The sequence below is a fragment of the Papaver somniferum genome, unplaced genomic scaffold (genome assembly GCF_003573695.1).
Source record: "Papaver somniferum cultivar HN1 unplaced genomic scaffold, ASM357369v1 unplaced-scaffold_125, whole genome shotgun sequence".
Taxonomy (NCBI): Eukaryota; Viridiplantae; Streptophyta; class Magnoliopsida; order Ranunculales; family Papaveraceae; genus Papaver; species Papaver somniferum.
The window spans coordinates 17,696,465-17,702,545 of record NW_020621603.1 but is presented as its reverse complement, the minus strand read 5'-3'; positions in this window follow the sequence as shown (position 1 = coordinate 17,702,545).

Sequence of the window (6,081 nt, the reverse complement as noted above, 5' to 3'; positions counted from 1 at the left end):
TAGATGTCGATTCACTCCCCTTAAGTATTAATCCGTAAACCATATGTATGTAGTGTAAAATTACTAACTAATTCTCCCACTTTTTTTAAATTTTTTTTTGGTAAAGGTACGAAAATTATGGGATCGTAATGAATTCAAACAAAAGATATTTCAAGACTTAAAGGTAACACATATAAACTTTTATTTAGATGATATCACATACTATAAAATACTTAGCGCTCATCTAGGATATTTAAGATACAAGCATCCCATGTAAATTCCACATCCACTCACCCCACAAAGATATATCAATTAAGAACAAGTTCAATTAAGAACTCTTCCCCATTTGAAATCATTCCCAAGATAACAAAATGAGTGACCTTATTTTAATAAAAAAGAGGGATTTTGATGGACATTAACGAATCACATGGAATTGTATCCTAAACATCGACATAAATTAATCTCAACGCCATTTACGAACAAAGAGATAATTTTAATATATCTCATAAGACTTTGTAATACATTAAACCAATAATGATTAAATATTGCAAGTTCATCTTTCAACAACTCTAGAGTTTTAAAAAATAAATCTAAAAACATGCAAGATGAAAATCATTGGAAATAGCTTGTGTTCTCACAGTATTTGATATACCAAACCCTAGTTATCCTTCCTGAACACAAGAATAAATTCTCACAAGAAGTTTCATAGTACTTAAAATCCTTGAAAAAATCTTTATCATCTCCGAACTCCTTATCAATAACAGGCATAGGAACATACAGTTCATGAATAAAAAAGTTAACTCCCCAAAACCTGTTAGGGTTGTTTGACAAGTGCTTCTTGTAGCTCAAGAGATTTTTGTAGAATCGCTTTCAGTCCCTGCACCTCCCTCTTGGTTTTCTTAAGTTCTTCAAGAAGACTTATTGGAGCGGTCGTCCAGGTTTCTTCATATTCTTCCTTTTCCTTTTAAAATATTAATCTAAAGGATATGACATCTCTTGTTTCTTTCTAGTTGGATAAGCATCAACAACTGTTGATGGTGGATTTTCGACAAAGGTCAAAATCGTAAAATCATGATACCGCATGTTTCTAACCCGGCTTCAGGAACACATATGACGATTCATGTTTTACGATTCGTGAACCGTTTCACGAGATCTAATCGAGTTCCTCTCAGAGCCATGATGAATATGATTATCGAAAGGCCTCCCACTAGATGAGCGTTCGATGCTGCGCATTTCATCGTAGCCTCTATGTAGAATAACATAATTGAGCGGTTCTCCGTATGATTGAGAACTTAACGCCTTCAGGACGTCGGTGATACTCATTGTTCCCTGACTACATAGAGAGACCTGCCTCTACATAGAAGAACGATTGGGCGGTTCTCCGTAAGATTGAGAGCATTAATGCCTTTAGGACGTCGGTGACACTCACTGTTCCCTGACTATGTAGAGAGACCGTGTATATATCCAGGAGGGTTCTTCATACATGATTGTTGAGAGGGCAAAACGCCTTCAGGACATCGACAACACTCGCTGTTTCCTGACTATGCACCTTTCAGAACGGGTATGCCGCTTTAACTGGCTAATATCCCTTCTGTGATAGATTAATTCTACCATGACATTCGCCACTGAATTCCTAGAAGATAATCTATTTTATCTCATTACTCCGATTTCATGATCGAATCCACGGCTGATCTAATGGAATGGTAATATATAATCTCATTACTCCGATTTCATGATCGAATCTACGACTGTCTCATGGGATGGTAATAACTACTTTTATTACTCCGATTCTATGGTCGAATCCACGATCCCATGGAATGGTAATACTCGTTTTATTATTCCGAATTCATGGTCGAATCCACGGCTGATCCTATGGATTGATAATAAAAAAATTACTCACTTTTATTACTCAGTTTCATGAATCAGTCTCCACTGAATTTCATAAATTAGTAATAAATACTCAACAATCGGGCATCTGGATTATCACTGAGTAAGCCCCATGAAGTTGTGCAAGTGTACTCAACCATGATGCACGAACGAGCACCCAAATGCATGAACGAGCATTCAAAAATATGGAAAAATGAGGAATCCTACACGGAATGGGAGAGAGAAAATATTATTAAAATAATAAAGTGGTGCCTGTGGGACCGGGCCACCGACCGGCCGGTCATGCCGCCGTGGCCGGTCCCCCACGCCCTTTTTCCTTTATTTTAATTATTCTATTATTTTCATGAACTCATAAAAACTCCTTTATTCTAGCAATTTTCCTTGTTTGAGCAAAACTCATGGTTTCTCCATATTTTCACGGAATCATGAAAAATAATATAAAATTAGGAAAAGTGTCGCGGGACCGGGCTCCTAGTCGGCCCGCCATGCCTTGGCCGTGGCCGGTCCCACACTTTCCAAACCCTCATTTTATTATTATTATTTTCCTTATCCCATGGAAATTTCATGGTTTCAACAAAACTCCTTGGTTTGATGGAATTTCCTCCGAATCATGAAAAATAATATAAAATTAGGGAAGCGTCACGGGACCGGGCTTCTAGCTGGCCGTCCATGCCTTGTCCGCGGCCGGTCCCACTCTTTCCAAACCCTTATTTAATTATTATTATTTCCCTAATTTCATGAAACTCCTCCATTTCAACAAAAATTATGGTTTCTTCATATTTTCTCAAATATTGCTCAAACCATGTAAAGGCCAAAAAGTCAAATAGTCACACAACCAGCTAGGCTATTCAAAATCATACAAATATTAAAATATCCTCATTTTAATATTCAATAAAAATATTGATCAAATGAGCACACATGCTCATTCGAGCAAAAATCAAGAATTTCAGTCAAGATCAAACTCTTCTGAAAATCCACAATATTGCTCAAACACAAATCAGAAAATACCAAAACTCTCAGGATTGAGACTCGGACATCATGGTGACCCGGGAGTGCTTCCTTAACTGACCAAAGCCGTCCGTAAGGCTTGCACAAAGACGGTCCCACACATATGTTCAATTCTTGACCTAATTTGCTCAATTGCACATATATTGGGCCCAAACTCTTTGCAGCAGCCGACTGGGAATTTGTTCAAACGACCATTATTGGTCTCGTGACCACCAGGGGACGGTCCCATGAATTCTTGGTCGGTCCCTCACTTTTCCATAATTAGGTTTTGTCACCTAATGCTCAATCGAGCACTATTTCAATAAATGATGAAACCGACATTTAATCGTCATTCTTTCACCAATCGGTCAACTCGGGACCATGGTACACGCTCACTCGAGCACTCGGGAACCAAATGGTCGTCCATTGTTCCATGTGGTCGATCCCTCCCTCACTCATGACCTATTTTCAACAATTCATCAATTGACGAATAATTGATCAAAAATTAGGATTTTGAACAAACGCTTCACAAAATCATCTTTCTGAGCAAGTTCAAGCACTAATAAATTTATGTTGATCCAGCAATCGACATCTGGATTAATTATATAATATTCGATAGTCTACCAATATTTTAATTAATATTTTATTGGGTTACGTCACCAATAAAAAATTCGTCGAATTGAGCAATACTTGCTCAATTACTCGAATATTGATCCAACTATCAATATTCAGTAATTTATCAGTAATTCGTCGAATTGATCAATACTTGCTCAATTACTCGAATATCGATCCAACTATCAATATTCAGTAATTTATCAGTAATTCGTCGAATCGAGCAATACTTGCTCAGTTGCTCGAAATTCGTCGAATCGAGCAATACTTGCTCAGTTGCTCGACTATCAATATTCAGTAACTTATCAATATTCAGTAACTCGCCGAATCAGGCAACTCGAATATTCGCATATTGATCGTAGCTCAATATTCAACAACTATCGAATTTACAATATTTTTCTCACACGAGCAATATTAACATTCATGAATCGCTGAGTATTTGTCAATTATGCTCGATTCAACAAAACCTAGACTCATCGTCTAATCAGTCAACAGCTGACTAACCAAATACACGTCTGCCTTGCAGACTCCACGATTCGTGAGACATCAATCACGTCACATGGGGGGATATCACTTAGGGTTTTGGTTTGGCGGCCTACGACACGTGGATACTTCCACGATGAGAAGTGCGAGTAAGTAGTGCAAACGGTTGAAGGAGTTAGCAAAGTAGTGGGTGGACGTAGGGCTGTCAATGGATATTCGATATTCGGTTTCCGTTTCCGAACATCCGAATTCCATTAGGTTAATATCCGACATAACGGCTATCCGATATCCGATAACCTTAACGTAACGGATATCCGTTTATTAACATAACGTTACCGGTTAAGGGAGTTTCCGTTAGGTTAATATCCGATACCGTTAGTGTATAACTATATCATTAAATTTTCGGAAATTTTCGGTACCTAATACCCTTTAGGTTTACTCTTTAGCCATTTGATTACGTCTCTCCTAAGTAAATATCGGAAATTATCGAATATTAACGAAAATTATTGAATATTAACGGAAATTATTGGAAGTTTTTTGTATCATGAATAGATAACAGAAATTAATGGAATAATATCCGATATCCGATAGCTTATCCTTAACCTTATCGATATTGAATTTTTGAATTCCGACGGATATTATCGGATACCGGATATCCGGTAACCCTTAACCTTAACCTTATAGGTATTGCCAATATCCGACGGATTTTTATCCATTGACAGCCTTAGGTGGACGGTTAACCAAGTCTCCGAACGACCTGGAACTGGTTTTCATCACGATTCCCACTTTCCCACTCTTTCACTCAAGAAACCGTCACACTTACAGGGGATCAAGATGTTAACTATTCTGACAGTATAAATAAGTCTATGAATCCATGATTGAAGGACAAAGAACATTCGTATAGACAGAATTTCTCGAGCAATTACTCTCAAGACTTCGTCAATATCCCAAAACTTATTCGAACTCATCAGTTCACATAAAACTTGCGGAAACCTTCAACACATCCACAATCCTTAATCATCATTGATCCCACACAATTCTCAGCTTCCCTCCTACAGATCAACCCATTTCCCTCTTTGCGACCGAATTGATTCTGGAACGACCATTGACTTAGTTTAGGCCGGAGTCCTACAGATTGATCTCTCGAATCTAAGCACTCCCTTTGCAGTGCATCTGTGTGAGGTTGAACAATTCGTTCGGTTGAGGAGTCTCGACAACACGCTCGTCTCTTCAATTCCCTGAAAAACCAACGAACCGTTTTTCCCCATCTACAGATTGGCGACCACAGTGGGAGATTAATCTCTCGGTTGCAAACTCAACTTTCACAAAATGGTTGATCTTAGGTCAGGTTCAGTTACAAATCCTAACACAAACAACGCTATCACTAGCAACAACGGGGGTACTTCAGAAAATACTCTTACTTCCAACAATAGTACTGGAGGCACCACCCCTCCTCAAACCAATATTGGAAGTAATCCGCTCGTCGGTAGGACTCCTGAAGAAGTCAGAAAAGATCCGCCTACCATAACCGATCTCATGAAGATTCAAGAAATTCTTTCCAAGAATGAAATAAAGATGGCAACAACACAAAAGCAACTATGCGTTCATCTCAAGGACCTCACTGACAAGATGTCATAGAAGACTCAGGATAAGGGAAAAGCCAAAGAAGCATCTCCAATTGTTGATCCTAAGTTGTTCCAGTAGTTGACGATTACGAAATCCGCAAATCTGCGTAAAAATAATCAACAAAAAAGCCTGCTGGTTTCATCACTCGTGAAGATCTGGAACGTTTTATGGAGGATCGAGGGAAAGGAAATGCGCCATCTGTCCACCGTCATCAACCTCCATACCCTGCTGCTACGCAGAGAATCCCTCTCCCAAAAGGCTACTTTTCTACTACGTTCACACTGTACAATGGAACAGGGAATGCTCGAGAACACGTCTCTCGATTCCTGGAGGCACTAGGAGAGCATGAACACAACCATGTTGTCCGTCTGAAAGAATTCTCTAAATCTCTGACAGGCCGAGCATACACTTGGTACAACAACATTGCACCTGGAAGTATCGCTAACTGAGGAGAAATGGTTAAAGCCTACTACAAGAAGTACTTACTCGTCTCTGAGTAGATTACTC